Here is a 27,194-nt window from a genome sequence, read left to right on the forward strand (position 1 = left end):
AGTCCCCAAAAGAGAGCACTTAAGTAACATGACCCATGGATAGCCATGGACTTCCTTTATACCTCAGCTGTTGGCCTATCAACCATCAGTCTAGAGTGATTTTCAACCAGTGTGTTGTGAGAATTTTTAAAACATGCAGACCTTGACTGTGCAGTCAGAGGTATGGACCTCTTTTCCCTCAGACTGGCAAATTTAAAAAAATGACAACAGCCAACATAACAATAGCCATCTGCTGTGAATAACCTATCCTGAATCATGTGTTGCATAAGGTTGCATGTGATTGGTTAATGCTTAGTACCAGAATTCCTTATATATACAAATAGGCACCTCATTTTTTAAAAAGTCACATTGGAGCAAAAAGGGTAGATAATTACTATTATTACATGTTTTTTGTAAATCAATCAAAATTGTACCTATTTTTGTCAGGTCAGCAAAAATATTTTTTGCTGTGTCACAGAGTTTTAGTAATTAGTTTATGAGTGCCGGGAGATGAAAACTGTTGAAAATCACTGCTCTGGAGTGGGGCATGGCACCACAACATTCAGTATCCTGAAGTTTTCCTCACTTCCCATAGTAACAAGATTAGTCAATCAACTGATGGAAATATACACAAATTCCCACAATGATTAAAAATAATTTTCCAGGGGAAATAAAGGTCCATCTAATTATAAATGCTCTGATGGTGTGCAGAAGAAGCACCATCTACTTCTTTAATCATTTCTAATTAAACTTATTTATTCTCAAGTACTAGCCTTAATGATAAAATGTGAAAAATTATCATCATTAAATAATTGTATTATAGTGTACTAGATATCTGTTGCTATAATAAAAATCACCACAAACTTACGACTTAAAACAATAAACATTTTTTTTTATCTTACAGTTTCTGTGCATTAGAAAATTGGAAGTGGCTTACCTGAGTAGTTCTGGCTCCGCATCTCTCATGAGGCTGCATGGCAACCTGCAGTTACTGAAGGCTTGACTAGGGCTGGAAGATGCACTCCCAAGATGGCTCACTCACAAGGAATTCACAGTCAGGTCCTTGCTGGCGGTTTGCAGGAGGTCTCTGGTCCCTGCCATGTGGACCTCTTCACTGGGCTACTTAAGTCCTTATGACATTCCCTGAAAGTAAGTGATGTAGGAGAAAGAGCAAGAAGGAATGCCTCAGCCACAATGCCTTTTTTGACCTACTATAGCAAATGGCATATAGTCATTTCTACTATATTCTATTCGTTAGAGGCAAGTTGCTAAATCCATTATACATGCAAGGGAAGTAGAATCAAACTCCGCATTTTAAAAGAAGGAGTATCAAAGAATTTGTAGGCATATTTTAAGCACATATGGATAATATTAAAACAATATTGTTTTTTACTTAACATAAATGCATAGTATTTCAGCTTCATTAAGTCTTCTTTTGGAACGAAACCATGAAATGATAACATATATTCTATGGGAATACTTAGACTCCCAAATGACACTTTGAAATAACTCTTTTACAATGTATATCTACCTCTATTTGCAATGAGCAATACGGGGAAAAAGTGCACAGCTGTTTCCTCTCTCTCCTCAGACTAAAAAGAAAGCATCAGATCCATTCAACACTCTATGCCTGTTTACTTCTCAGGGTTGAAAATATCCAGATGAGACGAGTAGTCATTTGATAGTGAAGACAAACACATATATAGTAACCCATATGAGACTTTCCATTGGTATGCTTGTTGAAGAAAGGCAGGAGTGTACTTGTGGGGAAGATTTTTATCCATGGCATTCTCCCTTCTCCTTCTAACTCACCCCTTCCCAATTCCTCCCCTTTCCCCTTTATTTTCCCCTCTCCTCTCCCTTTCACTGGGAACCAAGATTTCAGCTGACATACCCAACAGAAAGGTAGTAAGCTAGGATTTCTGAGGCTAAGCTTTTAGCTGCCCTCAGACTCCTTATTTTGTTCACATAAATTAAGCAATTTGCTTATTGTCCCCTCCCTTTATCTTGCCCCTGGGGGCATTTTTCTTTTAACCATTCGTAAGTTCTTTACAGGTCAGGGTCCTGTTGAAACTCTGATCCTTGCACTCTTAACAGCAATCACAACACATTTTGCTTTCTACCTGTACCCCATAGTCTCACGTCCTCTCATTCCTAATAGGATCAAGGAGCTTAACTCTTAATAGCATCTCCTCCAAACTCCTGCCAAACATAACTGGCTGGCAAGATTATTACCTTTCTGTATTATTATGTCCACTTTGACATATCAGATTCTCTAAGTACCTTGATCCCTTCCTCCTATGTCTGCTCCCATGTTTCTGATTTTTCTACTTTAGTTACTGTAGCCCTTCACTCATTCCAAGCATCCAAAAGTTGGAATCTTTCATGTTCACCCTAGCAGCAGATGCGTTGTATCTGCCAGAATGTTTGTCAGGGCATTAAAACCCATCTCACAGGAAAGTGCTTCCGTATAGGTAAACTCCCCCTAATCTGACTTTGCTTTTCTTCTCACCGAATTCTTACAGTACAGACTCATATATATTCTGCATGGTGGATTCATGTTAGGTCTCAGTCTCCTTCAGTATAAGATCCCTTTCCTCCCCTTATCATGCCCATAATGTCCCTGGCCAAATATGTTTTGTAAGTTTACCTTAGTCATTGGTCTGGTGGCCAGGAGTGGAGAGGAGAGTAGGTCCTGCTGGGTTAGGTGTTGACTTGCAAGGCAGAGGCCTCTACATCTACTGCACCCCCTTCAGGTGAGGGAGGAGCATTAACTTAATTGGGAAAGAATGGGCTAATTTTGAAGGCACAGAGGGCCAAGGGGCCAATGGGGACTTAACATTTTTGATGCATTAACTTAGGGGTTTCTATCTTAAGTCTCAGGGGCCCAACTCAAACTCCAAAATGAACCTGACCTTGACAGTAGACTTGAATTCTCAGCCAATTTCAGACTTCCATATACTTCCCTTTTAATTAAATCCCAGAACTGCTATTCAGCTTTGCTGGGTTGCAGAGGATGAGAGACTATTTGTGCTAAGAGGTCCTCTGGTTTTTACACTTGACTTGAATTGGTGATTAATCACCCCCAGACATTCATTAACTTTCTCCAATGCTTGATTGCCTTCAGCAACAGCCATCTACCTTCAGAGTTCTTAGAAATACTTCTGATCCCAAACCTCTTAAAAGTAATATATTTCACCTACCATTGCATCCTCTTATACTCAAAGCTCTTTGAACTGATAAAAAATAAGCAATTGCTCGAGTACAGCACGCACAGGTAATATGATTCTCACTTCCAGCCAACAAGTGGGCAATCCAGCCAAGGTGTGATTTCGGAGTGTGCTTCCTCAAACCACTTGTGCTGCCAAATGTCATGTTAAGTTCCCCCAGGAAACCAGCTCTGAAACAGGTTTGCATGCATGTAGTTTCTGGGGAGTTTTGTCCGAAACACTCTCTCCAAGGAAATGAGGGAAGCAAGACTGAGTAGAGAAAGAAGCTGGACTATAATGCAATGGCCACAGAGACCTCATCCACTTTCTCAGGGAGCTCTGGAGCTAGAATAGACACTTTCAACTGTTCTAAATCGAGGCAAGGAAGCCTTGCCTGTACCTCTATTTTAGCCTGTCATTGGTGTAGGCTGACCTCTCCCGCAAGCAGCCCAGCCTTTAAGAGTTATGGGGGTTACTGAAACAGAAGAGAAATCCCAGAGGGACTTACCAGTGAGCAGTTTTTAGCCAATACACCCAGCAGCTGAGCAAATGAGAGCTCCTTGGGAGGATGGGGAGGAGACAGATCTGGATCATGGTAGTAAATCACTTCATCTGCTATACTATGCTCCCTGTGGGAGGCACAATTAAAGTACCAGAGAACTGAAGTCAGGAGTAAGGAAGCTTCGTAAATAAAGGATAATGTGGCATAGATGCTGAAAAAACCTAAGCTTTCTTTTTTTGGTGAACAATAGCAAATAGTTCATTTGGACTGAAATAGAAAATGCAATGAAAGGGTGTAGATTAATAAAAGATGCCAAAAATATAGTGAGTGTAAGTGGGAAAGAAGTCAATTGGACAAACCTGTGAGGGACTATGGTTAACAGAGGAAGAACGTCAGGCCCTCTTTATTAGTTGACCGGAATTGTTTCTTGATTTGATGACACAAACTTTTCTGAGTTGAAGATGACATAAGACATTTTTCTGATATTGTAATATTTAGTGTATTCATTGCTCAATTTCAGTTTCTAATACATTTTTACATATTTTAAAAGGTACTTCCAATACTTTTACCTCCTCCATTTCTTTTTCTTTTTTTTTTTGGTGTACTGTATACATTGTACATTTCCTTTAGTAGCAGAAAGAACTGAGCTCCTAGTAGGGTTGTAAAAAGTGAATTTGCATAGAAACAGCCTAGTAGGAACAATGTATTTGACAGTTTTGAATACACAATAACATGTGATGATTTTCATATTGCTCTTCAATTATCTGAGAAGTATAAAAACCATTACTCGAGTCATTAAAGTTAGAATGAACATTAGGGAATTCACTCTAGGCAGATAGCATTCCCGTTGGCAGAATACTGAAACAGCTGATTTCATAATTATGTAACTCCTCATTTCTAATTAGCTAAACTTTATTTAAATCAATGTGACTTTTGCCTCTTCCCTTGGAATTCCAACCTCTAAAGACATTTGGTAGCTACACAGTTTAGCCTAACAAAGCACTTAACTAAATTTCCATGTCTTCTGTGTCTGTTTTTAGTTCAGGTTGTGCTGACATGACTTCCTGTAACTCCATCTCTTCTCTGCTTTACTCTGGAACAACTTATAATCAGCAATTTCTGAAAATTGCTTTCTAAAAGGTGAGAAAAGTGGTATTTCAACACTAAGTGCAAGAAAAATATCAATGGCAGCAAGTTTACGTATTCATGCTTTGTTTGTCACAACCAGAAGCAAAGCATGACTCTAGTTGGAATGCCTTGACACATTACCTGCTTACTTCACTATTATTAATAATAACACCATATATACCAGGGCAAGGCTCTCAGGTTTGTCCCTCTCCACCTCTTCCTCTGGTGGGAGGAGTCTGCTATGCAGCATACTAGCATATCAGAGTTATACTGTGAGAACTGTCTGTATTGACATAGTAGGAAGAGAATACTTTGTGTTATGGCATTTGACTCTGAAGGACAAGGATATAACGTGCTGATGAAGTCAAAGTTGCTGATACAACTTTAAAGAATGAAAACCCACAAGAAGGGTGGTGGGAGTGTGGGGTCTGCCGAGGACAATAGGAAGTCTTTGATTTCACATCAGTCAGAAATAAATAATAATAAATGTTTGCACGGTCCTCTAGACAGTGTGTGTGCTTGTGATCAACTGCCAAACATGAACGGTTATTTTCATGAACGGTTATGGAGACATTTTTCATCAAATGGGCATAAAGACAGAGTCACACTTCAACTGTACATTGCTTTAAAGTCCATGAACCATTTTCTCATATTTATCTCATTTGACCGTTTTAATAATCCCATGATGATTCCACTGTATATGGATGAGAAAATTAAACCAAAACTAGTCATCCAAGATGAAATAATTACTAAGTCCCAGCAGAATCACCTCTTCCAAATGGTGCTTATTTTGTTCTCCCATACTCCCTCTGATCTTTACGGTTTAGTTATTTGATTTCCCTAAATTGTAAGTCAGTAAAAAGACATATCTCAGTTTCTTTTCTGCTTATACTTTGAAAAATAATTCTTAAAGAAATGATCTTGGACTTTAGGTCATATCTCTCATTTCAGTATCAGAGACACAAAAGCTGAATCAAAGTCTCTGACTTAAAATGTGCTTTTGCACCATCCCAGACACGGGGGATACAACAACCAACAAATGAGAAGTGGAAACAAATGAAGTGAAAGGAGAAACTCCACAGAATGCCACATCACCTATGTCCTGTTCTTAACAAATTCTGACTCTAATCACAATGTGAAGATGGAACGTGTTTCAGAACAGCTGGCCTGGATGGGTCAAACTTTTCAGTGTCATTAAAGACTAGAAAAGGAGATGACTATTTTGGATTAATGGAGAAAAGAGATATGACAACTAACTGCAATATGTAACTGAACACTGGGTCAAGTAGGAAAAAAAACATTGTTGGGACAACTGAAGAAATTTAAGTAGGAAGAAACTTTACATGGAGTATTATTGCTCTGATATAAAATTGCCTGAGAGTGATGATAGCACGTAGGAGAATTGCCTTAGAAGTTATATGCAGAAGAATATAGAAGCATCAGTGCAGAAGAATATTTGAAGAATCAAAAGATCTGCAATTTACTGACAAATGGTTCAGACAGCTTACATAGATATAGCGATATAGAGAGATACACACAGGTGTGTGCATGTGTATTTATGTGTGTATTTAGGTAGACAGAAAGAAAATGTGGCTGAGAACAGGCAAATGAGTCTAGGCAAAGGATGCTATATGAGTGTTCTTTGCATTGTTCTTCCAACTTTTCTTGGTTTGACATCTTTCCACATAAAGTGTGTGGCAAAAATAAAAACAACACCACAATAGAATTTTTCCTGAACCATTAAATTATTTTTATTTGATTTATGAGAATTTTGTATAAATTATTAATAATAATTAGAAATTTGAGGAAGATGCTACACAGTGCTGGATTTCTGTACAAAAGGGAAAACTTTATGTCTTGGGAAACACTACTTTGTTTTGTTATGTCTAGCATGAGTATTAGGCTTTCACTTTAGTAGTAAAAAGATCAATAAAAGATAGAAAGGAAAAGAAATAAGAGAAGAAAGAGGAGAAAAGAAGAAAAAGCATATTTCTGTGTTTCCATTTATAAGTCCTCTATCTAGCTAAATTTTAGCCAGTTTTCAAAAATCATCTCTAGCATCATTTACTGCAGATGGTCATAAATAAAGACTCATATCTTTCCCTCTTTCTTTCCACCCTTGGGAAATTTGTTCTCTCATGACGTAGTCCATCGGATATTGGGCATGAAGTGAAGTGGTTAAAAACTCTATTTCCAGCTACTGTTTCTGGGGAAACCCTGAATGATACATACAGACATTTCTGGCTGGATGCTGGGTGTATTAGATTACATCCCTCTTCCAGCAACCCCACGGCATCTTTTTACCTCTTTTCATATGCCTGGCAGCTTGTGTTTTGTAACAGGAATGAAAGGAGAGGAAAGGCCCAGAAAAAGAAATGAGAGAATGGCTAGGGCTTTTGTTATCTGTTCCCTCTTTGGCCCTCTGGTCAGATCTTGACAAATATTACTAAGTGCTGAAATGCATAAGTTTTTAAAGCTCTTTAATAAAAAACATATTTGGGTCTCTAGGGACCAGGAGGGCACAGATGAGGAGATAAGTGGTACAAAGGGAAAAGAGAGCCCCCTTTTTACCTCTGAATAGAACCTAGCACACTGCTGGCATCTTGAAAAGAAAAAGTCTGGGAACACTGAGAGGCAGTGTCGTGGCCTGAACATGGGCATTTTCGTGATGGATGAGAACATTCCAAGAAACTCTACAGGTAAAGAACAGGGAGTAATGGAAGTTGGAGAACAAGAGAAAGAAGGGGCAATACCCGAGTAGCTGACCACAGCTAAGCAACTCATCTGCGGGCACAAATAAGCAGTTCCTCTGTAGTCTTCCCTCAGAGGTCCTGCTGTCATTTTGGGAGGGGTTAGCTATAGAATACACCTTTATGTTCCAGTGATGTCACAGGGCCAGGATCATGATCCCGGGTAACAGCTGGGTTGTATTTTTACCTCACAATCCCTACAGGAATTTTCTCATCCCACCAAAACAAGTTTCCAATGCCCTCCTATCATCAGAGAATACAAAGAAGAAAACGTGCTGGGAAAATGTCTCAAATTTTCTAATGTCTCCAACAAATTCTAATCAGATTGGGAGGACAGAGAGCTGCTCCCCCCACAGACATTATTATTAACCAATTTAGGAAGCATTCCTTATTTGGCAGAATTTATTAAAAGGAAGAAAACCCACCCACCAACATCACCAATAAAGCCTCCTTAAATAAAGACTGTACTTAGAGCCGTTGGAAAGTCAAAAAGAAAAGACCTTCTGGGGGAGAACAAAGAAGGGTCTCAAAGCAAGAAGCTGACATCCCAGAAGAGACAGAGAGACCTGGAACATGCCAGAACATAAACCAGAAAATGAACTTGAAAAGCAATACATCATATGACCCAAGGGTTGAGGAAAGAGTCTGTACCAACAGACTCCCTGGTTTCGATTCCCAGCTCTGCCATCTTCCATGTGTGTGGCCTCAGAGAAGCTATTTAAGCTAGTAGTGCCTCCGTTTCCCCATTTGAAAAATGAATGTAATAGAAGCTGTCTCATGGTTTGCTGTGACAATTAAATGAGTTAATTTCTCTAAACAGCACCTGGCACATAATAAGACCTGATAAATAACAGCTCCTGCTGAATTAGAGCTTCTGTTAAATATTAAATATCATTGGTGACAAGTAACCAGAGGTTTAATAATCTCAAACATCACCTCTTTATGGGTAGTGACAGGACCTTACATACTATATCTCCCCGGTTTTCCTTTCTTTTGTTGATTATCCCTGACAATGCATGTTTTTAAGATTTTATTTATTTATCTTTAGAGCAGGAAGGAAGGAGAGAAGAAGAGAAATATCAATGTATGGTTGCCTCTCGTGAGTCCCCTGCTGGGAACTGGCCTGCAACCCAGGCATGTGCCCTGACTGGGAATCGAACCGCCATCGTGTGGTCCGCAGCCCCGTGCTCAATCCACTGAGCTACACCAGCCAGGGCCCTGACAATGTATTAATAAATGTATATATTTTTGTCATTATCATTTTCAAATAAATTATAGTTTTATTGTCCTAAGTGAGCCGATCCACTTGAGTAGCACCATTTATAGAAATGTATCTTTATGAGGCTTTTCCCTGTCTGAATGTTTCCTTGTTAAAATAGCACCTAGGCACACATCCATCACAACACTCACCGTAACAGTGAGTTCATGGGGTCCAAGGCAGTCACCTGAATCAGGAGCCGCATTTGTATTACCTGAACCAACAGAGTCTGGCCTTCATTGAAAGCTACTGGTATTATCTCCTGTCCCTTATGCTTAATCTTGTTATAAACAATACATTTGATATTATTATACATTTCAATCAGCTGGAACAGACCAGTGGCAATGGCCATCCTGGATCTCAGGGCTCAAATTTACAACCCTCTCCTTAATCATGATGTGCTTTCAAAGCAGCTAAGTTCAGTGATCTTGTTTCTATGGCTTTCATTTCAATACCGGCAAAAGTAATTCATTTTACTGGACTACAAGTAGATACAGCAATTTAGTAAAGCACCATACCACCAAAGGTACCAGCAGACAACTGCCCTCTTGGGTCATCTGCTAACAGCATGACACATCTGCCCAGCACCGCCTGATGTCTCAAGTCCGGATGATCTGAGTTCAGTATTTGTTAACTGTTGATAGTCGACTAATATCGCAGAGGTCTAACAGTAGGATAGAATTAGAACAACACTAGAAAAGCATACAACTTTAACATTTGACCTCTCTCCCATTTTCTTCTTAGAGCCAAACATTTACCTTTTGATACAACAACATGGCCTGCCAATTGCATTTCTTTTTCTGTTCATATCATTTCTCTGAAAGGTATGTATTTTATTCAAGATCACTCAAAAATCCAATGATGAACACAAAATCAAATGTAATATTGTTACTTCTGGTCAACATGATGGCGTAGGCAGACGTGGCTCACTTCTTTGCACAACCACATCAAAAACATAACTAAAATGTAGAACAACCATCACTCAGAACCATCAGAAGCCAAGCTGAATGGAAGTCTGACAACCATGGAGTTAAAGAAACCACATCCATCCAGACTGGCAGGAGGTGGGGTGCAGAGGCAGAATAGGCTGGTCCCTCACCCGCGTGTGGCGGATTAAAATTTGGGAGGTATATCTCAAGAGTGAGGAGTCCCAGGCCCACACCAGGGTTCCAGTGCCAGGATGATCAGTGCCAGGAAGATAAGTTCCCACAACTTCTGGCTGGAAAAACTAGCAGGAATTGAATTGGTGGAAGAAACTGCTGGAGCCCCAAGCAGTTCCTCTTAAAGAACCCACAAGGAATCACCTACTCATACTCACTCCCCCTGAGTCCCAGCAGCTTGAAAGGTACCAGCGGTATACAGGGGGAAACTGAAGTGTCTGGAATCAAGGTGAGCAGAGGCCGTTGTTCATTCTCTAAACCCTCTCCTCAGAAAGTCGGCAAGCTGAGTCTCCATTAACCTGGCTAGTCCACCTTGGAGATCCCAAGAGACTCCGCCGCTCCCAAATTACAGGAATACTCAAACTGCTTTTCCATGTGAATGGCTCATGCTTCACAACTTCCTAAATCCTATCAAACAAGCAACAGCTGGCCTCAGTGAGCCCCTAGCCTGGTAGTAGGAACAGCCAGCCTAAACTCACAGTTCAGCTTTGCCTGGGAATCTCTAAGCCCAGCACAAATAGCAGCATCTCAGATTGCTTTATAGCTCATGCAGGGTGGCCCCAGGCAGAACACAACTTGGGGCTGACGATGGCCTGCACCACCCTGGAAACCTCAGAGCCTGTGCACCCTGCAGACAGCTACAGACCATATTGGAGCACCACCGCCCTGCCCCTGAACAGATGACCCTCCATGGATAGTGCAAGTCAGTAGTCAGTGGTCACAGCCAGTCCTTGCAGCTGAATGGCATGGGTAAATCATTCCCATTAAACTGCCAACAGCAACAAAGACTCAACTAAAAGAGGAGAGTGTACTTAGCCCACACAAAAGGCACATGCCAAACACCCAGCTTGGGGGATAAGGGAAGATGTGCCACTGGATCCTACAGGACACCTACTACATTAGGCCATAACCAATACACAGAGTCATAGCAACTCAACCTATACATAAAAACAAACACAGGAAGGCTACCCAAATGAGGAGACAAATAAATATGGCCTAAATGAAATAAAAAGAACTAAACAAAAATGGAGATAAGAAATCTATCAGATGCAGAGTTCAAAACATTGGTTATAAGGATGCTCAAGGAACTTCGTGAGGACCTCAACAGCGTGAAAAAGATCCAGTCAGGCCCTGGCTGGTGTAGCTCAGTGGATTGAGTGTGGGCCTGTGAACCAAAGGGTCGCGGTTCGATTCCCAGTCAGGGCACATGCATGGGTTGCAGGCTGGTTCCCAGCAGGGGAGGCACGAAAGGCAACCATACATTGATGTTTGTCTCCCTCTCTCCTTCTCTTCCCCTCTGTCTAAAAATAAATATATATTTTTAAAAAAGATCCAGTCAGAAATGAAGGATACACTAACTGAAATAAAGAGCAATTTACAGGGAAACAACAGAAAACTACAGTACACTGGATGCAGCTGAGAATGAAATCAATGATTTGGAACCCAAGGAAACCAAAAAAATGACCAATCAAAACAAGAAGGAACAAGAATCCAAATAACAAGGACTGTGTGAGCAGCCTCTGGGACAATTTCAAGCATTCCAACATCAGCATCAAAGAGGCGCCAAACAGAAAAGAAAGAGCAAGAAACTGGAAACCTATTTGAAAGAATAATGAAAGAAAACTTCTCTAATCTGGTGAAGGAAATAGACATACAAGTCCAGGACTCACAGAGTCCCAAACAAGGTGGATGCAAAGAGGCCCGCTCTAAGACATATCATACTTAAAGTGCCAAAGGTTAAAGATAAAGAGAGAATCTTAAAAGCAGCAAGAGGAAAGAAGTTAGTTGTTACCTATAGGGGAGTTCCCATAAGACTGTCAGCTGATTTCTCAAAAGAAACTTTGCAGGCTAGAAAGGACTGGCAAGAAATATTCAAGGTCATAAAAAGCTGAGACCTACAGCCAAGATTGCTCTACCTAGCAAAGCTTTCATTTAGAATTGAAAGGCAGATGAAGAGCTTCACAGACAAAAGAAAACTAAAGGAGTTCATCATCACCAAACCATTATTATATGAAATGTTAAAGGGTTTTTTTTTAAGGAAAAAGAAGATCAAAAGTATGACCAATAAAATGGCAAAAATTAGATATCATTCAACAATTGAATCTAAAAAAAATACACTTAGCAAACAAATAGAACAGAGACTGAATCATGGGTACAGAGAGAGTCTTGATGGCTGCCAGATGGGAGGGTGGTGTGTGGGAATGGGTGAAGAGGTGAGGGGATTAAGAAGTACAAATAGGTAGTTACAGAATAGCTATGGGGATGTAAAGTACAGTATAGGAAGTGGAGTAGCTAAAGAATCTATGCATTACCCATGGACATGAACAATAGTGTGGAGATTGCCTGAGGGTGTGGGGGTACTGGGTAGAATGGGGCAAAGGGGCAAAAATTGGGAAAGCATAATAGCATAATCAATAAAATACAATTAAAAGAAAAATGTTTTAATAATATTTGATCCAATTTTCTAAGCAAGGACAGGGAGAAAAAAGCAGAAAAGTAACAGGATTATAATTAGCTATTTTCTGAGGCCTTCTCCATATTTTTTATTTGCCTAAATCCCTTTGGGCACTTAGAGCTTAGCAAAGCATTCTATTTGGAATTTTAGTTCTGTGGACTGCTTTATGAACTGATACACATTTTGCAATCCAAATGCCAAAAAAAATAATAATTGTCACAAGTAGCACACAAGTGAAAAAGCACTGCCTTTGCCAGATTCTGCATGCAATGGTGCTATGATGGCCTACCAGTTGTCCACGTGAAGACGGGGGGAGGGACACTTCTGCAGCCTGTCTACACTGGGGTGTTCTGCAGAAAATGCAAAGTCCTAGGAGAAATACTCTCAACTCCTGTTCTTGAGAACCAGGCACAAACATTTCTGAATGGAAACCTCAGGTAGATGAGCCTCCAGGAATACCAGAATCATCCCTCATTAGAAGGAATTTTAGGCTCTACTGGACATGCTGTAAAGTTGTCAGGACTGGAGCTTTAGTAGGATAAAGGCATAATTTTTTCCATCCCAAAATAGGCCTTTATGCTTGAGATGCACATTCATATTGACAGAAAAGGGTTAGGATCTTGAAATAGTCATCAAGTGTTGGGAAAAGGTCAAAGAAGAAAGAAGCAGCCATCACATGGAAACCCAACAAGGGGTTTTTCGCCCCTGTCCTGTGGGTGGTTCCTAATTTACTCAATGATTGTTACCAAGCCCCATAGGAACTCTGAAGGCACTATAGGTACCAAATTGTAGATGCCCTCCCTAAAGTCTGAATGACAACAACAATAACAATTGTCATGGCAAACATGACTTCTTCACTGCTACTAACACCACTATGCTGACTGAGTGATCTCAGAACTATACATAAAGCAAGGTAAGGAGAAGAGCATAAGAACTCCTTCACATGTTTCTGTGGTGGTTGTCCTGGAGTTCAGGAAAGAAATCTGAGGTTAGGTAGGTGCTCAAGACACTGTAAGTCTTGAATATGTGAGTCTAGAACCATGAGCTGTTAGGCTAGCTCTCAGTGCTGAAACAGACAATTACATATAACTTTAAACTCTGCCTGTGAATTATTGATTTAAAAGTGACATCTATAATTCCTTGAAATTTTTGCATCAGATTTTTCCTTGGAGCATTTAAAGCATAAACAATGTGGAAGATAGAGAAAACTTTGAACAAATAGTCAGGAAATTGTGTACATTTTGCTCTTTTCATTATCCTAGCATTTTTGTAGTTGTGGACATGCATATTGCCCACAATTTTAAAGAAATTTTAAGTTATCTTTAAGCCTCTTGGTATCTTTTTCATCCATGTCTCTTTACTTCCTTTTGTTTGTATCTTGGAAAAATGCCTCTTGGATTTGTTTTTAAATTTTTTGTTGTTCAGTTACAGTTGTCTGCATTTACCCCTCACCACTCCTCCCAACAGCCATCTCTACCTCCCTCCCCTGCTTCCATCCCACCCCCTTGGTTTTGTCCATGTGTTCCTTTATAGTTGTTCCTGAAAAACCCTCTTCCCTTTCCGCATTATCACCTCCCACCTCCCCTCTTATTACTGTCAGATTGTTCTTAATTTCATTGTCTCTGGTTATATTTTGCTTGCTTGTTCATTTTGTTGATTAGGTTCCAGTTAAAGGTGAGATCATGTGGTATTTGTGCCTCACTGCCTGGCTTATTTCACTCAGCATAATGCTTTCCAGTTCCATCTATGCTGTTGCAAAGGGCAGGAGCTCCTCCTTTCTTTCTGCTGCATAGAATTCCATTGTGTAAATGTATCATAGTTTTTTTAGCCACTCATTTAGTGATGGGCACTTAGGTTGCTCCCAGCACTTGTGTTGTTATGAATGTGACTTTTCATTTGTAAGATAAAACTTATTTAAAAGCTAAAAAGAAATTTTCAGGTAGCCTTGTTTTTCACTGTTGAGAGCCTTAGAATCCAGTAACCACTGAAATAAACCATTGGACTACAGCGAGTATGGAATGTCCTTTCTATGGTCTGAAGAACTGAATCAGTGCATACCTAGAAGAAGGCCTCTGAGTTTGCTGAGAACTTGCTATACAGGCACTCTATGAGGGTCATCACATAACAGCCCAGCTCTAGCTCCAGTTCCAGGTCTGGGAGACAACAATCAGGCCAATTGTGAAGAAGTTGATATAAATCCTCAGAAACTGTCCTCCTCAAACAATTAGAATACAATAATGTGTGTTAAAAAATCAGCATGCAAAAGAAACAAACCAAAGTGCTAGGAAGAAACTACCCCCACAAAAATATGCTGATATTCAAGAAAGATAGAAAGTATCTGCTTTAGATACAAACAAGATTATAAACAGTTATTGTGTTAAATAAGAGGAAACCAAAGTAGCAAGAGGGTAATAAAACTAAGTTACAGTAACAAATAAAATCAGTATTGAAAGCATAAATGACCTGACAGGGAAACAATCAATGAAGACTGAAGGAGATGAGATGAAAGAGCACATTCAGTGGCAGAAGATATTAATGCAGATTGATAAAGGCTGAAGTCAATCTACAAATAACAGGTATTCTCCTTAGGAAGTAAGCAATAAAAACATCTAATAAAGAAAATTCCTAATTGGAGAAAAACATATCTCAAATTGAAAGTTGAAAGGAATCACAATAACTAAGGAAAATATATGGAGATTAATTCCAACACAGGATTTAATGAAAATGTCATACAAATTTAAGACACTCATTCCTAGTAGAAAAAACATCATATTTTCATTTCAGCAATAAAATAATGACAAAGAAATGCTCCTACCAGGATCTGAGAGAAAATGACCATGCCAGAAGTATCATATACCCAGCCCAGATGATAATTTCAGATTAAAAAGATAACTTCAGATATACTACCAATGAATTTATTCTATTTAAAATTGCTTATGCATTTTTTAACCAAGTAAGAAAACAGAACTAAGCAATCACTGAAGACTGGGAAATTGTGGTAGCAAAGAGCTGGTAGTAAGAATTGAATATAAATATAAATAATTCATAAGAAGATAAAATTCTCTTTTCCCCCTCATAGACATGCCTTACAAAACTTCCTGCTCACAGCTGGGAGAAGGAATGCTAAATCTGTCAAGATGAAGAAAAAAAAGGATCATGTGAAGTTCAGAGTCCAAAGCAGCAGCCAGATTCAGACCTTGGTCACCACGGACAAAGAGAGGCAGAGAAACTGCCGCAGACTCTGCCCTCAGGTTTGGCAGTGAAGGGGCTAAAGTGATCCAGACATGCTGATCTGAGTGGCAGTAAAAATGTTTTTAATTCCAAAATATTAAAATTGTACATGAAAATCTAAAGCTCATAAATATTATCCCTATAATTAAATACATAAAAATAAAAAATTAATTATGTAAAAGTTCATGTGATTTATAAGTTAAAAAGTAATCTGAAGTTAAAATAACAAAAGGACAACATTCCTAATACTTCAGTAAAGACAATAATTTAATATTAGATTATTAGAGATTTATGATTATTTAGACCAACTGTTTATCTTCCAAACCCCTGTAATAAAAGCAAATAAAGCATTTTCTGGTGAGATGGTATGAAGTAATTTTTAAATGATAGCAGTAAAATGTACTGTAACTGGGCTGAGAAACATTAGACACCATCTAGATAGGTAAAAGTGGCTTTAAAGCCACATTCAATAATTGGTTGCATACAGAGGGACACTCAGGATGGGACAGGACAGTTTTTCATTAACAGATGAAAAAACATGTTTAAGAAAACATACATATACTATTATTAAGCTAAGATTAAAGCAGAAAAGCTTAAACTAGGATAAAAGTATTGTTTTGTTTATATTGAATAAGTCAGAATTAATAACAGATACAGTAGTACTGAAACTTTAAGCAAGTATTAAAACTTGAAGTATTTAATCTTTAAGTATAAATAGAAATAGAAATCAAACACTGAAATTTTAAAATAATACCAGCTCATGGTAAGTCATAAAATATAGAATATCAGGGTATCTGAATAATAGAGTATATTGAAGTGTTCACTTGCAGAAAAACCCCTTCTTTGGAAATATTCATGCCTCATCTACAAAAGTAATTATATAAGATATATTTAAAGATTTATCCCCAAATAGTTTATCCATATTCTCATATCACAACCAAAAAAGATCTAGGTTAGTTATACATATGAGGTCTATCCAGAAAAAGTCTAACCATTGTTAATATAATGAGAACAGTTTGCATGACATTGATGTCACTTGGTAGCCAAGGAGAGTGGACTGGAACATGAGTGCATGAACAATGATGACTTCACTGTACTAATCAGTGGGGTCCTAGACACCGGGTGAGTGAATATGTGTACTATGTGGCTGTCAAAACAACCGAGTAGAACAGGGGTGTCAGACTCATTTTGACCAGGGGCCGCATCAGCCTAGCGGTTGCCTTCAAAGGGACCAATGTAATTTTAGGACTACTCCTTAACAGTTAAGTGAGAGCTCAGTGCTGCCGTAGTGTAGAAACAAGGTGCCGCTTGGATAAAACAAGGTGGAGGACCAGATTTGGCCCACAGGCCTTGTGCTGGCCACCTGTGGAGTAAAGCAATGGATTGGTATCACATTTTGCATTAAGCTTGAACATTCCTCTTCAGAAACTATCGGATGATTCAGAAGGCCACAGCTATGGGCTACTGGTGATTGGCAGTTTCATCACAATAATACACTCACTCACACATTGCTTTATGCAGAGTTTTTGGTGAAATATGAAGTCACCCAGGTGACTCAGTCCCCTTACAACTCAGATTTGGTGCCCTGTGACTTCTGGCTTTTCCCAAAACTAAAATCACCCTTGAAAGGGAAGAGATTTTGGACCATTGATAAGATTCAGGAAAACACGACATGGCAACTGATGGCAATTGGAAGAACTGTGTGAAGTCCCAAGGTGCCTACTTAGAAGGAGACTGACACATCACTGTCTTATGTACAATGAATGTTTGTTGTATCTTGTATTTTCTTTAATAAATTTCTCTATTTTTTATAGTACATAGCTGGATAGTTTATGGACAGACCTCATATATAAAACAAAAGAAAAAATTGTTTTATACCAACTTAAAAGATATTATTGAACAGTGTCCTAAGTAACCTCTAGGAGATAATGAAGGAAGATTATTTAGAAAATAATCAATCAGTAAATGAATGGATCAAAAAACTATGGTACATTTACACAATGAAATTCTATGCAGCAGAAAGAAAGAAGCTCCTTCCCTTTTGTGACAGCATGGATGGAACTGGAGAACATTATGCTAAGTGAAATAAGCCAGGGGGTGAAAGACAAATACCATGTGATCTCACCATTAACAGGAACCTAATCAACAAAACGAACAAGCAAGCAAAGTATAACCAAAGACACTGAAATAGAGAACAGGCTGACAGTGACCAGACAGGAGAGGGGAGGGAATTTCAAGGGAAAAGGGGAAGGGTTTATAGGAACCAATGTAAAGGACAATAACAAGGGGGGGTGGGTTGAAAACAGGGGAGGGAGGCAGAGAGGCCTGGGGTGATGGTTGGGGGGAAGGCAGAAAACTGTACTTGAACAGCAACTAAATTGCCCTGGCTGGTGTAGCTCAGTGGATTGAGCTTGGGCCTGCGAGCCACACAATCACGGTTCAGTTCCTGGTAGGGGCACATGCCTGGGTTGCAGGCAGGTTCCCAGCGGGGGACTCACGAGAGGCAACCATACATTGGTGTTTCTCTCCTTCTCTCCTTCCCTTCCCCTCTAAGGATAAATGGATAAAATCTTTAAAAAATTTATTTATTAAAAACAAACAAACAAACAAATAAATAAATAAATAATTGATGGGAATATTAACATTGCAAATCAATATGATTGTTGACAGGACAAATTTATGTTCTGAAATACTTTTATTATAAAAACTATACTTGAACAACAATAAAAATGTGAAAAAATAAGAATAAAAATGCCATTAAAAAAAGATGATGTATTATAGAATCATGCCCTTGAAACATGTATAATCTTATTAAACAATATCACCCCAATACATTTATTAATAAAAAACACAGAGAAACAAGTGAACAAAAAGAAATCACTATATTCTCCAACTCAGACCAAAAGACAAGTATTGGAAAAAGTACAAAAAGTCACCTGAGAAAATATGGAAAAGGAAGTAATAAAACATAAACAGAAAAAAATGATAAAACAGAAGTAGAATGTTTAAATTAATCCAGAAACTAGGGAGAACATAAACATAATAAATGTCATAGAAAATAGAATAGAAAAAAAGAATATCAGATGATATAAAGGAGAAAGAAATAAGTTTAAAAAAAAATTTTAAATTATAAGCAAATACCATATTTTCAGACTATCATATGAACTTATTTTCCTCAAATTTGGGAGGAATACTGGTTGTTAATGCTGCTGTTGAGTTCTGTTTACATTTATATTGGTGAAATATTATGTTATTAAATATTTGACCAAATTTTTTGCTTCAAAATTTTTTTCCTATTTTTCTCCTCTAAAACCTAGATGCACTTATGGTCCAAAAAATACACTGCATAAAATCATAGAAACCCATTCTGAAACTCCAAGAAGTCCTGGAATACAGAATAGTCCTCCTTCACAATTTCATAGGAAGCAGTGCAGGCTATTTGCTTCAATGTCCTGTGATTACATTTTAATATAAAAATCTGTCAAAAAAAAGATGGAAGAATCTCACCTGGGATGAGTACATATGGAAAAAATAAAATAAAATTGGTATCCTACAACATCCTGGGCATATATCAGTTAATATTAGAAAATTTATATAAAGTAAATTAAAAATAATTTATTACTTAATAAGAAAGAAATAATTATACTTAAGTAAATGCAAACATCTATTTATAATTTAAGATCAATGCCTAATAATAATGGTGCTAAAAATTTGAAATAGAAGGGCATTCTCTCAACATTAAAAATCTTTACTTAAATAATTAACATTATATATATAATGTAATACTAAGGCTATTCCTAACATAATAATAAATGATACCTACCATTATTTTTTAAAATAATTTTATTAATTCTTGTTCAAGTACAGCTTTCTGTCTTATATTCCCAACCCTGCCCGCCCCCCACCCCATGCTCCCCGCCTCCCTCCCATTTCCACCCCCCACCCTTAGTTATTGTCCATGTGTCCTTTATACTTGTTCATGTGAGTCCATCCCCTTTTCCCCTATGATTCTCTCCCCTCTCCCCTCTGGACCCTGTCAGCCTGTTCCGTATTTGAGTGTTATTGGTCATATTTTGCTTGCTTGTTTTGTTTAGATCCCTGTTAACGGTGATATCATATGGTATTTGTCTTTCACTGCCTGGCTTATTTCGCTCAGCGTAATGCTTTCCAGTTCCATCCATGATGTTGCAAAGGGTAGTAGTTCCTTCTTCCTTTCTGCAGCATAGAATTCCATTGTGTAAATGTACCATAGTTTTTTGATCCAGTCATTTACCGATGGGCATCTAGGTTTCTTCCAACTCTTGACTATTGTGAATTGTGCTGCTATGAACATCGGGGTGCATAGGTTGTTTTCAATTGGTGTTTCAGGGTTCTTAGGATATACTTCTAAGAGTGGAATTGCTGGGTCAAAAGGCACGTTCATTTTTAGTTTTCTTAGAAAATTCCATACTATTTTCCATAGTGGTTGTACCAGTCTGCAATCCCATCAACAGTGAACTAGGGTCCCCTTTTCCCCACAACCTCTCCAGCACTTGTTGTTTGTTTCTTTGTTTATGATAGCCATTCTGACTGGTGTTAAGTGTTACCTACCATTATTTACCTACAGCTTACATAGGTAATATTGCTTTAATGATCTTATTAACGAGACAAGATGCAAAATTAAAAAAAAATTATTGAAAGAAATAAAATGATATGTATACCTCTGCAAATGGTTAGCTACATCAGAGGAACTGACTATAAAACTCAGAGGAATTGACTAAAATCTATTAGAATTAAATTAAAAATTCAGCAATGTTACAAGTAAAGCAGGCCTTTCTAAATTTTACAAATCTTCAAAATCAGGGAACAGCAAGGCGACTGTAGGCCTCAGATTATATGCCCCCAGTGAGTACAGGACATCTGAGTTTGAGTGTAGACCTCATAGATAAACACCCATCCTTGAGTTTTTTTAAGAATGAAAAAGTAGATTAACAATTGCTTGCGTGAAAAATAATACAATAATTAAAAAATAATATTCAAGAATAAACTTTTTGTTTCAAGTATTCACAACTATAAACTCATTTTTGCTCCAGTGTATATTTGTTTATGAGTTCATTCAACAAATATTTATTGACACCCGTTGGGTGCCGAGCACTGCTCCAAGGAGCTGGGAGTTCAGTAGGAAAGGAGCCACAGTCCCTTCCCTTGTGGAGATCGTGATCCACTGGGACAGACAGACTAAGCAAGTGAACGATTGCATAATGTGGTTTCAGGTAGCAAACATGCTCTGAAGAAAAATAACACAAGAAGGAGGAACAGAGGGTGCTGGTAGAGAGTGTATTTTAGACATGATATAGCTTTCTATTGAGGCATAACAAATCTCAAACTTTGTGGCTTAAAGCAACGCAAATATATTATCTCACATTATCCCTGGTCAGGAATCAAGGCCTACGGTTCACTGCTCTCTCTGCTTAAGTCTCACAAGGCTGTAGTCATAGAGTCAGCCAGGCTGGGTCCAATCTGAGGCTTGGGGTCCTCTTCCAAACTCATGTGCTATTGGTATAATTCAGTTCCTGAAGCTGCCCAACCCGTGAAGGCAGAGGGACAATGTCTGCAAAGGCCCACCCAGGTTAAACTCCACGCAGACTCAAGGACTGGAGCCTAATCACGGGAGTCAGATCCTGCTGAATGGCAGGTCTTATCTGCCCAAGGGTGGTACACCAAGGGGTTGGAGGTCATGGGGTCATCTTAGAATTTTACTTCCTACGGTCAGAATAGTCTCGGAAGAATTTTCCATGTTGGTTACTTTTGAGGAAAGACCTGGAAAAAATCCAGGAGAAGTCCGAGGAGGCAATGGAGCCCATGTGTAAGTGGAGGGGATGCACACAAGGGGAGCACCTGCCCTTCCTTGCCAACTAATCCACCTACAGCATTTGGGAAGCCACATGGCACAGAAGTCCAGTGGACCCATGATGGTGAGAGCTCAGGGAGACTCGTCATGAGTACAAGGTACACTGTTATGTCTACGACTAAGTCAATAGGGGTGCTGACTGCACTGAGAGCCGGCATCACTTTCATTTGAACCAGATACCTTTTGGGGATCCTGACAACAGCTGCACCCATGTGGCTCAGCCCAGGGCTAGTGACAAGAAAGGGAGTGAGAGAGCACTGGGACCATCCCTAGAAAACTGGAAATGTATCAGAACCCTAAACCAATGACTGGTCTCCAATGGGTCTCCCCAAAGAGCGGCACATTATTCTACTGGAGCTTTTGTAAAACACTCCTCCTCGGAGACAGTACAACCAAGTGCAGTGTGAGATCTGCAACCAGACTCTGTGGGGTGAGGTCCCTCGGTTGGTTGCATGGGGATCCTACTCTACCAAATGCCACCTTGGCCACCGCCATGGCTGCCTGAAATGCTCTGGGGAGAGTTTCATTACAAAACACGGGGGTTAGATAAATGTAAAAATATGTGGGATGATATTTTAAGCTTTTATTTTATTTATAACTTACTGAAAAAACTAAAATTTGTTATTTAACATTCACAAAACTAAGTCTAAAGGAACTTTAAGTTCTGTACCTGGGTTCCTGTAAGTTAGATTTGGGGATATATGTGATCCTGAGTGTAAATGTCTGGGCACAAGCAAAATTTCCAGGCAGTATTTCACATTTGCAAGGTAGTGGACAAGGTGAGACCAAAATAAAGGTCTCCAAACATTGAAGGGGGCCCAGGTAATAGCTGGGTTACAGATGAAACAAGAACATTCATTAAGAAAATATATGAGCAAGTTAACATATGAGAGGTTAAAAGGAAAAGTGGAAAATGGGATAGCAGAATAGGGCAGAAGCAACTGGAAGCCCAAGAAGGGTGAAGGGAATTTGCTGGGCTGGTGGGGAGAGGGGAAGTGTCCACACCCTCTTGAACGTGTACACTCCACCAATCTTGGAAACCCTTTATGACTTCTCAATGCTGTGTGATGCAGGCCTGGCAATAAAGTCCAGAGTCTGCGCCCTCAGAGCTCAGTTGCATCAATCAGCTTTGCCATTAGGAAAATGGGACCAGACATAATTCTGAATAGCCTTCGAGAGCTTTATCTGAGCTTCTTCCCAGAACCTTTAGATAAGACCTGCAACCTAACTTACATTGGCATGTTGTGGTTACTCCTCTTGCTTTTCTGTTTCTTGGTGGGAATTCCATCAACCCCAACCCTCTGGGAAAATGGACACACTCAAAAGGTAAGGAGCCCTGAGCGAGCCCCAACAGAGATTCTTTACCATTGTTTCCATTTCTGTGTGACTTTGGTTGAGTCAGAGAGACACTGAAGATGGGATGCCTGAAGAGAGACTAGAACATCACTCTCATAGGGGAAGAGACCAGGCAGGGTTAGGGTTAAGGGAGCACTCAGGTTACCATATGAAGCTCACAGACCATCTGGGGGTAGTGGCAGGTTTCTGGCTAAAATCCCAAACAGTGATTCCCAATTTCTGGATGCTCTGGCATCTCTGCAGGATGTCGGAGTTAACCAGCACTTTAAAATGAGTCATATTCCCCTGTCAGGCATCGCTAGACCAAGTCTTTCTGTTGGGCTGATGAGGAGAGCAGTGCTGAGCCTCTGAGAGCCTCTGAGCAGAGGATGCAGCCTGAGCTTCATCCCAGGTCCCAGGTTTTTGTCTCAGGGAACAGTGAGGCGGCTGTAGGCCTCAGATTATATGCCCCCAGTGAGTACAGGACATCTGAGTTTGAGTGTAGACCTCATAGATAAACACCCATCCTTGAGTTTTTCTAAGAATGAAAATTGAAAACATTTTAAAGCTTGAAAAATTGGTAAAAAAAAAAAAGAACACAAAGTTCTATTAATTAAAATGAGCTTTGTTGGCTCAGAGAGACATTATTTTTGGATAGTAAATGTCTTACTTTCCTAGGAAGAGGAGTGAGAGAAATGAGTTCCAACCCTTCACTCTTTTCTTCTTGTTCTCAGCATCGGGGCAGAGCCAAGAGGAGAAGGAAAGGTGGGACACTGAAAGGTAAGGTGCTGCCCATCCCACCCGAGCTCCCTGAGGGGGACCCTCTCTCTATCTTTTCTGTGAGGTACCAGGTCCATGATCTCTGCTGGTTGGCAGATAGAGTCTCTCTCAGAAAACAGAGCCTTCAGAGGGGAGGCTCATGGAAAGACAGGCAGATCCTGAGACTTCTTGGATCCCCTGCTCTGCTGCTCCCTCTCTGTGAAGCAGAGAGGGTTTGAGCATCAAATGAGATAGTGTATATAACAGTGGTTTATAAATGAAGCAACCCACACGGGACCTTATAAATATCATTGAGCATTTGGCCTCATCTACCAATTTTTGGGGCTTTCAGAGACTACTACCCAAAGGTCTCCCATTAAGGGACTCCGGTGGAATACATATGCATCGGCCTTTGTTACATGTGACCCACTCCCTTGGTTTCCCAGGGTCAAGATATTACCACAGGAAAGAAGAGGAGAATAGGAGGCTGAATTCTATCCTGAAAAGGTGACTGGTTTTCCCCTTTTCCCTGATCCTTCTTTAGCATGTTCTTTGGAATTTCAGGGATATACTTTAGTCTTCCCCAGCCACAGGAGGGGGTTGCCATAGGAACAGGAATGTGAGTGAATGCCATGGGGTGAGTGCTACTGAGTGCATTGTGAAGTCACGAATGTGGGGCAAGGTGAAGGGGCAGTAGGCTTCAGGTGGCCCCACCCTCATCAGGACAATGGGTCCTCCTTTCCTTGTTGTTGTCATGGCTACAACTCTCTATCTCCTGTTTCCTATAGGCCCCTGAGCCAGCATCAGGATACCACCTGTTATCATCAGTGTTTATGTCTGTGCCCCTCCTGTGAGGTGTGTAAGGACACGATCACTGAGCTCAGTTGGCTGCCATTGCCAGAGGCCCTGGAAGATTCTTCTCCCTCTGTGTCCTCTCTGGCTTCCACAGCTCCTGTGACTGAGTCATCATTCACTCAGTCTCTTGTCTTCTCAGCAGACCTTCCAGGAGACCTAATCCCACCTCCTCTGTCTGAGCCTCTCCAATCGCCCGCCTTGGGTAATTTTTTGTCACCCTCACCATCAGGTCAGACTCTGCCTCCAGAGCCTTTTCCTCCCTCGGAATCCAAATTCCCATTGCTCTGTTCCCCACCTCAACCACAAAACTCATTCTCTTCAAAGTTGGCACAATGCAATTGCCATCTAGAGTCTCCTGCCCTCCATTCTACAAAAACATCTTTCGGGGGAGATACTGCTGCCAAAGTTATCGATCCTGGACACCTGTTTCTCAGCCCTGGTGAGCATGACTCAAAACAGCAGGACTCATATTCTAAAAGCAAGGAGGACCATTTGAAGCAAAATTTTATCCAGCTTTTCTGGGGTCTTCCATCTCTTCACAGTGAGTCCTTGGCCTCTGCTGTCCCTGTCTTGGGTGACTATTCCTCAATATTTATTTTCAATAGCATTTCTAATGTTTCCACAGGCCAAGAATTCCCAATTCTGCCTTATTTTCTACCTTCATCCTTGCTTGCTGTCCAACCTCAGCCCTTGCCTCAAACCCTGCCCCAATCCCAGCCCCGACCTCTCACTCAGATCCAACCCCAGGCTCACCTTCAACCCCCACTCCCCATCCTGCCATCCAGTCCCATACCCCAGAATAGGGCCTGTGGAGTACAGTTCCATGGGCCCCAGAATGAGTTAGACTGTCTCACCTCACCTGAAATTCAATGCCTAGAGTGGAATGTGTTGCAGAAGAAACAGGAAAGCTTGTGGGGCTTGCCCTCCATTGTTCAGAAGTCTAGGGAAGACTTCTGTCCTTCAGCTCCCACCTCTCCTCAGCAGCAGCCCCGTAAGGTCTATGTTTCAATCTCCATCGCTCCTGTAGATTTTCCTCTCAGCAGTGAACTTCGAGAGAAATTTGAGCATCACCTTAGAAAGAGGCTCATCCAACACAGGTGGGGCCTGCCCCGCAGGATCCACGAATCTCTGTCACTGATGAGGCCTCGAAATCGCTGCTCAGACTCATGTGAGTCAAAGAGCACCTATGGCCTCTCACAGCCTCTCATGGACTCTCATGTCTATAAAAGCCAGAGCAGCCAACCAGGAAGCTTCCATGAGTGGAGCCCAGAAATGTTTCAGCAAGAGGAGGATGAGGGGACAGAGAAGGGACACAGTCAAGACACTGATCCAAAAGATTTGTTGCGTGACACAGAGAGCTCTGCAGACAAGGACATGGGGTCTGACTCTGAGAAAGACCTGGCCGCGACGAGTCGGTCAGAAGAAAACTCAGTGGTGGCAGGGCCCAGTGAAAGTTCAAGAGAACTGGGAGAGGTCCTGCAAGCACATCTGAGCAAGAAGTTTGAGGAGATCAGTGAGGGTCAGCTCCCCAGGACTGTGCATGGTTCGTGGCACACCATTGAGGAGACTCGTTCCGTAAAATCCGACAATGAAGTAAAACAGAGGAGTTTGCCGCCATCAGTGGATGGGGACTACTGCTTGAATACGTCTCAGGAGCTTTCTTTCCTTGAGTCTGGTGCACGGAAGATGTTGGAAGCTCATATTACCAAGCTTCGTGTACAGATGTTGTGGGGCCTTCCTGCCAAGGTCCTTGAATCCATACAGATCTTTAAATTCAAAGATACTTCAACCCACCCATCATTCGATCCCCACTCTTCCTCCTCAACTAACATGACTTCAAGGGTAAACTCCAATTCTAGGGGCATTGAGAAGAAGCTCTTGAAAAGAAGCTCTAAACTCCTTCACAGAGAAAAAGTGGGCACAGAAAACTCACCCAGTGTCCTAAAGTCTCCAATTTCTGCCAAATCAATTGTGGGCAAGGAAGGACAGGGCACCCTGAGACAATCACCCTCTGATCTCAAACACAGGCTGATAGAAGAGATTCAGAGAATCAGGGATGTCAGACAGACTCTTCTGCCTGTCACAAATAGCATCAGTGGCAAAGCAAGTCAGAGATATTTTCCAACAGCCAACATTCACCCACCAGAGCTGCCTGCAAGTCAAGATGGGGCTGCACATGAACCAGAGGATAAGAACATGAATTTTAGTGGCAGAACAGAAATGCAACTGGGCAGAAATACAGAGGAAGAAACAGAACCTGCTTCCATGTACAACATGTCCAGGGAGATAGTCAAGGCTGAGGAGCTTAGGGCAGTTCAGTACAAAACTAGTGAGAGCTTGGAAACCAAAAAGCCAGGAGATTCCCAAAGAATAAATGTGGATAAGACTACAGGAACAACTGACTTAGGATCTGACTTAGACCCTAAGTCATCAGACTTCAACAATGATGACTTAAAGTCTAAACTGGAGAAGAGAGAGAATGGACAGAGCCAAGGCAAACCCACTGACATGTTCCATGGGACTAACCAAGCCTCCCTGCCTGGTGCTCAGGGAGTCTCCAGTGTGGACATGGGAGCTTCCCAGGTACTACATGTCAATTTGGGGGACCAAACAGTCAGTGTGGAGAAACAGCAGGAGCCTTGGGTCCCTGAACAGACCTCAAGGTTGTGTCCAGAAAAGAATT

At 40.5% G+C, this 27,194-nt stretch overlaps 1 long non-coding RNA gene across 1 annotated transcript; it reads right to left on the reverse strand.

Moving 5' to 3' along the window:
* Positions 1 to 916: 916 nt before the first annotated feature.
* On the reverse strand, positions 917 to 22,861 carry LOC118976644 (uncharacterized). The gene is made up of 2 exons (XR_005064320.1): positions 22,796 to 22,861; positions 917 to 1,122 (listed from the first exon to the last, which is right to left on the reverse strand). It is a non-coding gene; the product is annotated as an uncharacterized LOC118976644 (long non-coding RNA).
* Between the last annotated feature and the right edge of the window lie 4,333 nt (positions 22,862 to 27,194).

This window comes from Sturnira hondurensis, unplaced genomic scaffold (assembly GCF_014824575.4).
Source record: "Sturnira hondurensis isolate 20B ecotype Veracruz unplaced genomic scaffold, ASM1482457v3 Scaffold0001812, whole genome shotgun sequence".
Taxonomy (NCBI): domain Eukaryota; kingdom Metazoa; phylum Chordata; class Mammalia; order Chiroptera; family Phyllostomidae; genus Sturnira; species Sturnira hondurensis.